Source organism: Lygodium microphyllum, chromosome 2, assembly GCF_053477565.2.
Source record: "Lygodium microphyllum isolate KBCC chromosome 2, Lygodium_microphyllum_v1.1.10, whole genome shotgun sequence".
NCBI lineage: Eukaryota > Viridiplantae > Streptophyta > Polypodiopsida > Schizaeales > Lygodiaceae > Lygodium > Lygodium microphyllum.
Window position 1 is genome coordinate 76,765,997 of NC_141136.1, and position 11,876 is coordinate 76,777,872.

Sequence of the window (11,876 nt, forward strand, 5' to 3'; positions counted from 1 at the left end):
ATAGCTACATGATAGCTATCCTTATCTACTCTAGTTCGTGGCTCAGTTAGTATGCCACCTTAGTTAGTTGAGTTTGGTTTGAGACCCATATATAGGGTTCTTCTATTTCTTTGTACTTGAGTTCTTTTGGCTTACACAACTAAGAAGAGGAAAACTGTTTTCAGTCTCCACCCTTGTGTGTCTTCCCCCATTGTGCAAGCAAGAAAGCTTCAAGCGAGACTCCTTCCTTCTCTCCCACAATCTTGACAACTAAAACACGTAAGCTAGCCACTTCTACCTCTATAGGAAGCAAAGCCTCTTGGCCATAAACAAGGTGAAATGGAGTATACCCAAGTGAGGATCTGAATGAAGTCCTATAGGCTCAAAGAGCTGCACTCAATTTTTTATCCCAGTGCTTGGGGTGCATGTGTACTTGCTTGGTAATTATCATACAAATCAGCCCATTCACCTTTTCGACCAAAGCATTACACTGTGGGTAGTAGGTAGTAGAATGCCTACGCTTGATTTTTAGCATTTCCATTAGCTCCCCCACTAGATTGGCCCTAAAACCAGGACCTCGGTCATAGATAATTTCTAAAGGTATGCCAAACCTACAATAAATGTTTTCAAACACAAATTTTTCTACTTCTTGGACTAGGATCCTACTAGTCTTGCCAGATGGAGTTCGTGGAAGTGGCCCTATTGCATCAATCCCCCATTTCTCAAATGGGCCATATGTAGTTATGGGACTTTATTCCTCATGCACTAGCTTCCTTGGTCCGGCCTTTTGGCAAGCATCACAAGTGCAGCACCAATGTTGCGTATCTCGATGTAGACTAGGCCACACAAAACCGGCTTGGAGAATCTTTTTGCTAGTTATTTCTTGAGTAAAATGTCCGCCACAAACCCCCTCATGGCAACTCTTAATCGCATCCATAATCTCCTTTGTTGTTGGCACCTTTCTAAGAAATGCATCCTTTCCTTTGCAATACAACTCATCATTTATCAAGCAGTATTTAGTGGCCTTAGTAGCCAACCACCTTCTCTCACTCTTACTCATATATGTAGGTGCCTCACCACATGCTCAAGAAAATAAAGCACATCTTGTAGTCAAAACTTACCCTGAAACAAGGGGATACTGCAATGATACTCACCATTACCTCTTTCAAATTTTTAGCTGCTAGAGCATTTACGTCGTCGTTTGTGCGCCTTGGCACAAAATAGATCTAGGCTTTCTGTAGCTTCCTCATGAGAGTTTTAGCTTCTCTCATTTTCACTGCTAAGTTATCATTTTTACAAGCCTAGATTCCTTTCATTTGCTTAACAATTAGCATAGAATCTCCAAAAACATTAAAGTCGAGTGACACCATGTGAGAGCTCAAACCTAAAAGCAAGGCTTAATATTCTGCCTCATTGTTAGAATGGACATCCTTCAAGCTGATACCTTCTCCATAAAGTTTGTCACCTTCGGGATTGAACACCACTATTGTTGCTGCCGCTCTATCTTTAGTACGCTTGTAGGCCCCATCAAAGTAGAGGGCATGTGCATTCTCCACCCGTGGCAAGTCCTCAAGAGGAGGTGTCTCCTCTTTTACCTTTCCCTTCTCTTTTTTCTTCTTTTGATGGCATCTATGGGTCAACAAATCAGCTAGGCAGGCCCAAGTAGAGTCCTCCACCTTGAAGGTGTAGTCAAACTCTTAGAGTTGTATCACCCACTTAGCAATTCCGGCTAAAACTTCCATGTGCTGTAAGGCATAGGGAAAATGCTCTTCTATCGTGACCACTGTGAACAGCCTAGGGAGAATATAAGGATGAAATTCTCTTACACCAAACATTAGAGACAAAACCATCACCTCCACCATCTTGTACCCTCTATTTGATGCTGTCATTACTTTGCTAGAAAAGTAAAACGGCCTCATCAGGCCAGTTTTAGCATCCTTTTGTATTAGTGCTGCCCCTAGAGCATCTTCCCAAAAACTCGGGTTGACAAAAAACTCTTGATCCCAGCAAGGCTATAAAATTATAGGAAGGGTACTGAGAGGCTTCTTCACCTCGTGAAAGCACATTTCGCTTTTGTCACTTCATAGGAGCTCCTCAGAGTGGGTCAACTGTTGTAGTGGAAACGCTAATTGGGAGAGGAGATAAATGAACTACCCCACATATGGCACCTTCTAAATGAAAGAGGTTAGTTTCTTCACAGAAGATGGTGATGGCACCGCCAATAGGGCCTTAATTTTGTTTGGATCCGCTTCAATGCCCCTCTCACTTATGACATGCCCTAACAAAGTTACACTACTTTCACCAATAGAACACTTCTCATGGTTTAGCTGCCTTCCATTTGTGCGAGGCAGTTGAAACCTTCATCCACCTTCCCTAGATGTAGAGCCTTAGAACTATAAATACAAAAATCATCAATAAAGACCCTAATGGACTTTCCAAAATATGGCTGGAAGACATAATTCATGAATCGGTGGAAGGTAGATGGGGCATTTGTTAATCGAAATGGCATTACTTTGTAGTAAAACACCCCCAAGGCATGATGAAGGTGGTCTTCTGCTCAACTATTTGGATCTGAAAATAACATGAATACCCATCAAAAACAGTGTATCTCTCATACACAGCCACATCGTTGAGTATTTCATCCTGAAGGAAAGAGCAAAGTGATCTCTCTTTGTTGCAGCATTTACCAGCTTGTAGTCCACACAAATCCACCATTTTTTGTTCTTATTGGGTGTCACCAGTATAGTGAAATCCACTCTGAGTCCCCTACTTGATAGATGAAATCTACCTTCAAAAGTTATTGCACCTCAGTGAGTAGAGAGTTTTGTTGAACTACTCCCAACCATCGTAGTCGCTGCACCACTCGCCTTGCTCCATCTTTTAGATTAATGTGATGTACTATTGTCACACTTGTGATATATTCATAATCAAAAATAAAAAGTCCAGAGTGTTTTGTCACCACTTCCATGTAGGCTACATTCTCCTCAGTTGATAGATCCTTAACCAACATTTTTTCTAACCCCTCCTTCTCAACCTTTGGAAGCTACTGCGGAATTTCACTACTAGAAGGCCCTTTCAATGTACTCCCCATCACTTCTAGAGAGCTTTCTTCCTCCTCATTAAAAGACTCTCCCTCTATCATAGATGACCAATCCTCATTGGAACTCCATTCATCAGCGGTGGTCTCTAATACAAGATCCTCCTATCGGCCCTCCTTCATGTTGTAGATAGTGCTCTTTCATTTTTTCTACAGCCCCTTCTATAGCCTTAGCTCTAAAGCCCCTATCTCCCAATCTTGTCTGGCTTTCATTCCCATTAGCCATGGTCGCCCGAGAATGAGTGGATAGCCATCCCCCTTCACTGGCATCACATACATGTCAAGCTCCAATTGCACTCCACACACCTTTACCTTGACTTTCTTTATAACTCCCAAACAATTTATTACTACATTGTTAGCCATTTTGACCGCAAATTCAGTAGTTTCATTTACCTCTAATCCCAAATTATGCATCAACTTTTCTGTCATGACACAAATCTCTGCACCTCCATCCACATATGTCTTTGATACTCTCTGTCCATTGATTTAGGCTTCCACTAGAGGCATAATATCTTTCATCTTTCTAGCTTGGATTGCATTCACGTGTCTATTATTCATGGGTCTAATGCTTTCCACCTTTGACCATTGTCGCCGTACTATTGGAGATAGATGTAGTAATTGTGGCCATGAAATTTTTGGCCCTTGATCCCTCACATCAGCAAGCAAATCATAAGCTCTAGTACCTTTACCCAGGGAGAAATCATATGGCTCAATGCGTCGGCATGAGCGAGCCCTTCTCTTTTTACTGCCGCGTGTCTTTGAAGCCTTTAAAGACTCTACCTCTTCTTCCATATTTTCAATCTCGTTTGGTGGTGTAGGCTCCATCCTCTCAATTCTACGGGCTTTCTTCACTAGCATTGCTTCAAACTCTACTACTTTGGCATTCCTTTTGACATCACTCTCATTCAAACTAATCATCCTGATATCACGATTCTCTGGCGGCTAGACAGGCAAGGGCGGCACCTCTACAAGTGGTCGAGAATGCTGGAGAACTTGATCTAGCGGTGGAGGCCTTGGATTCGATGGAAGAAGCCTCTCCCTAGGTGGTGTCACTTGATGTCCCCTCCTTCTTAGTTGGAACCCATTTCTTGGTAGACGCCTGGGATCAAGGCAAAAGTACATACCATGGCCAGTCTCCCCACAATTATAGCAAACATACTTTCTTTCTTGTCTCCTTGGACCTTGATTGCCTTCATTTGCAAGGGGAGGGGACCATACTCCTTGCACTAAATTCAACGAAAGGCTTTCAAGTTGATTAGTAATGCGTCGTAGGAGCTCTTGTTGTGGCATCTCTAGTTCAAGTGGGACCTCTGCTATTTCTCTAGACCTTTGCATGGTTGGTAAAACCTGCATGGGCTGGGCTTGATACTTTAGTTTCCTATCATTCTCCCTAGCATAAGTGATTGATTTTTAATAAGATGTGGGAAACTTGCCTTTGACCTTCTCCCTTAGTAGAGGGTGGAGTCTAACCAGAAAACAATCTTTCTTAAGGCAATTAGATACTCTCTCTCCCTCGGCTAAAGAGGTTGTCCATTTATCCCACAATTCTATAAACATGCCTTCATATGCTTGGTACTCCCGTGCTAAGGTTTGGCGAAGATCTAGGAGTTTTCTCCAAATATCTTTAGGAGACTATATCTTGTTACTCGTGCAAGAATGTGGTCTTGAGACCTTTCCAATTACCCCTTATAGCCTCTAGGAGAGCTTGATACCACACTCGAGTATCACCCTTTAGAACTAAAGAGAAGGCTCGTACTTTGGTTGCTTCATCATCTCGGCCTGTGACTACGAAGGCCATTTCTAAGTCATCCAAAAATTCTAGATCTTTCTCCCCTTTGTGCCCAAAAAAGCTTGGAAAAGCCATGATAGAAAGATGTTGATCTAGCTCAATACAAAACAAATATGAACACGTCTAGGCCCAAGTCATATCTTATTAAGGGTAGAATAAATGGATTCATAGATACATTAATTTCACTAAAATGACGAGTGTCCAATAAGTCTCTTATGATATCTTGGAACCTGAGCTTTGTGCTAACTATTATGTGCACAGTTTGTTTAGCAAGAGGACAGATAGGTCCTTACAAATCCCTATGGTTCATGCGATGCACTTAGAGTAGAATGAATATGTGCACATTAAAGGAGATGTTATAATCCAAAATAGGGAATATTATGGGATCAAGGGACAACAAGATCTCTCTCAACCTCTCAGCTCCAAAATAAAATACCAACATTTGCTAAAAATGTATCTTTCTACTAATGCACACATCCATCCTAATGTTTTGAACCAATTGAAAGTTATAGAAAATAGGAGTATTCATTTATGCATTAATTAAAAATTTCCACTACAAACTTTCATGAAGCGTGTTGTTGAAGCTCTGGTGTCGTAGATCCCACCATTCGAGAGATACGAAGGATTTGCTCACTAGTGATTAGCCTAGCTTTGGTGTAACCATCATCAGCCTTGTAAAGTTCATAGGCTCCGATAGCTACCTTCTCAGTTACTTTGAGCCTTCTTGCTAGTATTAGTTGAAGTGCATCACCATATATAGCCTCTCGCCAATGCCGCACACCATTGATGTGTAACTCCCCCTCCTTGTTAATCCCTAAATTTGAAAGTGCATTCACTACTTGAAGACCAGGCTCCTCAAAAAGTGTCTTTACACTAGACACCAAGCACTCAACACAATGCCTTGACCTAGAAACTTGATGAGAGCTATATTTCTCTTAAAGCAAAGAAGGGTATGTGTAATTAACTTGCTTTACCCGCATACATGCTGTTTGCTAATAAAGATTCTTCTTCTCTTGAGCTTCTTTTGGAGACCATAGTGGTACGCTTGAGCAATGAATCCCTCGAATAGGGTTTGATGAAGATTCCTCCTTAGTGATCCCTTGACAAACACTCGTTGAAGAAGATGACAACTCCTTAGATGTGTCTTCCTTCATAGAAATTGTAGAGGATAGCTTGAGAACTCCTCAAGTGGGGTACCAAAAATGAGAGCTGAAAAGATGAATGGGTTACATCGTACCCACCTAGCCTCCAATCCTCACTAAGAGAGCTAAAGAGGGGCACCACCTAGCCAAAGGGAGGATGGGCTAGGACATCTCTTTTCTCAAAGAGAATGGAAAGAACCAAACACAAATGCACGAGAGAGAATTTGTAGCCCATCTTAATGGAAATGAAGATGATGGAAGGTTAAGAGAGGTGATAGCTCTTAAATTCTCCCATGAACATATATATAACATAAGAAAATAAAAATTTCTCACCAATAGAGCATATAGTAAGTCTTACTTAATAAGTTTAAGTATGAATGTAGAGGGAGAATTAGAAGAGAGTACATATGATTTAGACAACATATTAGAATATGAGTGAGAGAGAGAGAGAGAGAGGAGGAGAAGAGGTAGAGGAAGCTTGCCATTATGTATTCATGGAATGAGAAGATGAGAGAGAGGGAGACAAGAGGAGAAGAGGTAGAGGAATCTTACCATTATGCTACATAATAAAAGAGACTCACTCATAGCTTACCTTAAATAGATGGACTAGCATGAGGGTATTCTAGAGTGCTCTCATGTACTTATCATTGTGTTCATTTACATCTCCATGGGTCCTTATATAGCTTCCATGAGGGATTAGATTAAGCTAATCTTTTTTATTAACGTAATCCTAGATTATGTATGGCATCTTTGAAAATATGGAGAATAGTAGATGGGACAAGTCTCCACCTTGGTCATCATGCAAGAAGCCAAGGGTGGTGGTAAATAAGCTAGAGAAAGGGAGCTAGATTACAAGAGGTGTGTGTCCAAAGCACATTATTATAATATATTTTCAAGAAGGATAAAATGGAAAGATGATGTGATGAAAGTAGTCAACAATCTTCACCTTTGTAACTTTAAATCGGTGAAGAATCTAAAAAAGTTTATTCTGCAACTTTGTAGACCAGGTCAAAATCGATGAGATAGCGTGAGAATTTTCTTGAAATTTTCTTTCCTTTGAAATTTATTGAGTTTTTAAAAAATGGATTTCAAAAGTTGCTTTGACTTTAGTTCCTCATATATATATAAATACATATAAGCATGTGACAGAGAAGGTCCATGCTTGTAAGCATTTGTATAAGATCCAAATGACACCATGATGTGGATATTTACTTGTGTACAAGGCTGAGGTGTCCTCTAATGATGGTGATAGATTCCAAATCTTGGTGATGCAGGTGGAACCCACGTGTAGTTGGAGGCTAGTCCTTTGAAAAAATCTATGCACTCACTCAGCCCCTAGTTATAATCCATTTCCATCTTCACTAAGATAATCCATCTCTTTTACCCTTTACATTGACACCCCTCCTAAGAACTTAATCCCCTACTTGCTAGAGTTATCATAACCTAGAAGCAATAATGTAGCATACCTAGTGCTTGAAGAATAAACCCAAAGTGATATGATAAGGCTCTTGATAGAGATTTTGGCCAAATTTTGTGGTAGAAATCCGGTTTGTAAAAAACCTGGATCACCACCAAGACCATGACAACTCTTAGTATAAAACTAGAGAACTTTCAAAATCTAACATGAAATTTGAGAGTTAAGGCTTTATGTAGTAGTAATAACATTGCTAGGATCAATACATCTTCAACATCATCTTGGCCTTCTTTAGAATAGAGATATCCTCTTTATTAATACCTTTATTTTATCTCGACATTTCCTTCTTTATAGGGCAAGTCCTGATTATCCACCCAACACTATAGATGGTTTGTAGGGCAAGTCCTCAATATCTACCCAATCTTATAGATTGTTTGTAGGGCAAGTCCTCAATATGTACCAAATACTATAGAGGTTTTTAGAAATATAAAATACAATTTTTATTCATAATACATCTAAATCAAAATGATCATAACCCCATACCAACAATACTTTCAAAATATAGAGAATCATTACTCTTGAATACAGCTAAACAATACTTTTGAAACACTAATCAATTGCACAATTTGGTAAATATTATCTTCTTACATCTATCACAAGACATTTTAGAATCTCTTGTTATATAAGGATTACTTGTTGACACTTTCCTTACTAGTCTTACATGACAAGGTCACAATGTGAAATTGATCCCAAAACCTTAAATCTAAATACTAAAATCATGATAGTATTCTTTGATTCGAACTAATCTTGCATCTTATTCCTATTCATAGCATACTATATGATTGTAATACAAGAAGCTAGTGCTTGGTCTTTTTCAACAAGAAGCAAAGTCAAATTATAGTAAACATTAGTGAGATAATATAGGTTATGAGTTTTGATATGCAATTTCATAAGTTGTCACAACATGCTATTTCACTTAAATTTATCATTGTGATCATGTCAATTAGTTCTAAACAATATGCAAGTTGCCCGTGCTAACTTTTCTTAGTTTAGAAATTGCTTTAGTTTTTATTTTTCTACAAGTGATAGATATATGAATTTAATATAAACTTGGATTGAACTATGAGACTAGACCTTTATCATGAATAACCCTTACATAATAAAATTAAGGAAAATTTAACATATTGACCTTATGAGTATCTCAAAAATCACTACCATATAGTTTCAAAATTCCTAAATTGGCCTCGTAAATTTATCATTATGTTATTACATTAAAAAGACCTCAAATTTGATATTTGGTTAGAGATGATGGATGATCAAGAGTTAGCTTGGGAATGTTATTAGAGTCACTTTAATAATTTTCCCCTGCATCTTTAATTCCACAAAATCCAAAGTTATTATATCATATATGAATATGGGCCTTATCTTTCTCAATTTACGGGATAATTTATTATGTCAAATCCATTGTGTTTGAAAGATTGAGGACTCAAGCTTGCAATCAAATCCTTTATTTTATATATTTTAGAGCTTTGCCTTGGGGATCCCAAACCAATTAAAAGTCTTCAAATGAATGAAAGATGAGAGACATATGGACTAAAATGAAGGAATGGAAGCAAGCTCAACTATATGCATAAGCAAGAATATTTTAAAAGTACTTGCCGCCTTTAAGTCTTCAAATGATGGGCTCAAAATGAAGTAGACAACTTGTGATAAGAACAGACTCTATGCAGGTGGCATAATTTTAAAAATTAGGCAGAATAAAAAAGTTAGAAAACAGCCTGTTGTCAGGTCCCTGTCTACATCATAACTAGCTCCATAATCAGTAAGCTTCTGCCACACCAATGTGCCCCTTAGGTAAGGAAACTCATCTAATATGGAATCAGGCCTCCTATGACAGCCTCTGGGATGTACTGAATAAGACTTTCTTCATCAATAGGTGGCAGCTCATCAATTGTATCAATAGGATCACCATAGAAAGGCTTGAGCTTACTAACATGGAATACATTATAAATCTTAATGGAAGAGGGTAGCTCCAATCTATATACCAAGTCTCCAATGCGCTTTAGGATCTTGTAGGGGCCATAAAATCTATGAGCAAGCTTGTTACTGTATCCATCTTTCAAAGTAGAATACTGAGACTTGGGCACTTTCAACAAAACTAACTCTCCTTCTTGGAACTCGAAAGGTTGACTCTTCTCATCTAGTGGGTAAGGGCACCTTATAACCATACATAGCCTCAAAGGGTGAAACTCCAATACTAGCATTAGTGGAGTTATTGTAGGCAAACTCACCCAAGTGTAACCAAGAATCCCATGAATTCTGGACATCATAACAGAAATGGTGAAGATAAGTCTCCAACCACTTATCTACCCTTTCTGTCTGTCCATCAGTCTGTGGATGATAAGCCGTAGAGGGAGCCAATCTAGTGCCCATGGATGTGAATACCACCTGCCAAAAGTTACTCATGAACTTTGAATCTCTGTCATGAACAATCATCTGTGATAATCCATGTAATCTAAAAATCTAATCCATGAACTAACTGGCCACTTGAGAAGCAGCAAACTGGGTCTTGGTTGGAATGAAATGGGCTACTTTGGTGGGTCTATCCACCACCACATAGATACTATTCCATCCCCCATTGTGGTAGTGGGCAATCTAGTAATGAAGTCCATGGTAATGTGCTTCCATTTGCCTATAGGAATGGGTAATGGTGGTTGCAATAAACCACTTGGCTTACTGGTGATGTCCTTATTCTGCTGACAAGGCATACACATCATAAAAAAATATTTAATATATTTCCACATGCCTTTCCAATAAAAGCTTGTTCCTATCATAGGTTTTGAAAACTCAAAGGTGTCCAGCTAAAGGTGAAGAATGCAACTCCATAATTTTTCGTGTAAAAGAAGAAGTAGAGGGAATGACAATCTTGCCATTTAACCAAATTAGGCCACTTTGAAGTTGATAATGCGAGTTATCTTCCATGAGACCTTACTATGATTTCTAAAAAAGATGGTTGAGCTCTTCATCCAAAAGATAAGCTTCCTGTAATTCTTCAATCCAGTCACTATGTAGCTTAGTCATTGCTAAAACTTTGCATGCCCAAATACAAGAAAGAGAATTGGCCACTACATTGTCTTTGCCTCTCGTAGGAGTGATGTCAAAATCATAATTTTGCAATGTAGCTACCCACCTATGTTGCTTAGGAGTAAGATTAGACTGGATGTGAGGAAGTACTTAAGGACCCTCTAATCACTTTGTCTAAATCGACTGCCATACAAATAATGGTGCCATTTTTTTATTGCATGCAAGATAGCAACATCTCTTGGTCATAAACATTCGTAGTCATTTCCTTATATGTAAGCTTGCGACTTTCAAAGGAAATCACTCTATGCTCCTGTAACAAAATAGCCCCTATGGCTCAGCCACTGGCATCACAGTGTATGGTAAACTCCTTTGAAAAATTCAAGCATACTAGAATAGGAGCAAAAGTAATTTAACTAATCAATGCTACTACTTGCAAGAGCATCCCAAAAGAAAGTTTTTTTCTTAAACCTGTCAATCAAAGGAGTTGCAATAGCCACATAATGTTTGATGAATCGGCGATAAAATGAAGATAGACCAAGAAATCCTCTAAGTGAAATATTGGTAGTAGGTGTTGGCCAATCTTTAACACACTACACCTTCTTGGGGTCAGCCTAGATCCCTTTTTCACTGACAATATGTCCCAAGTATTCCACTTCAGTAGTTTGCATGAAATAGCATTTCTTCTCCTTAGCAAACAGTCTATGATACCTCAATACATCAAAAACCTTCCTCATATGTGATAAATTGTCCTGAGGGTTTTACTGTAAATCAAAATGTCATCAAAGAATACCAAGACAAACTAAAAGAGAAAAGGCTGCAAAATCTTGTTCATCAAACTCTGAAAGGTAGCTGGTGCATTTGTAAGCCCAAATGGCATCACTAGGAAATGGTAGAGCCCTCAATCAATCCTAAAGGGGGTATTGATTTCATCACTCTCTCGCATATGAATCTGATGATACCTTAACGTCAACTCAATCTTTGTAAAGAATCTAGTCCCCTTGAGCTCATCAAGCAAATCATCAATTATGGGTATTGGGTACCTCTTCTTTAATGTGATCTTGTTAAGATCCCTGTAATCAATACACATCACCTTGAAAGACCCATCTTTCTCTTTAACTAACAAGACCGGAGATGCATAGGGTGAAGAACTAGATTCAATGAATTCCATTTCAAGAAGCTCCTTGATTTTCTTAGCTACTTCTTCATGCTTACACTTGGACAATCTGTAGGGTGGCTTATTAATTGGCTTTGAGTTGGGCTTCAAATCTATGGGATGATCTACTGCTCTCTTGGGAGGCAATGAAGCACATCAAACAAATCCCTATACTCCTCAAGAAGAGCTTTCAAGGTTGGATGACTTGCTGAATTTAT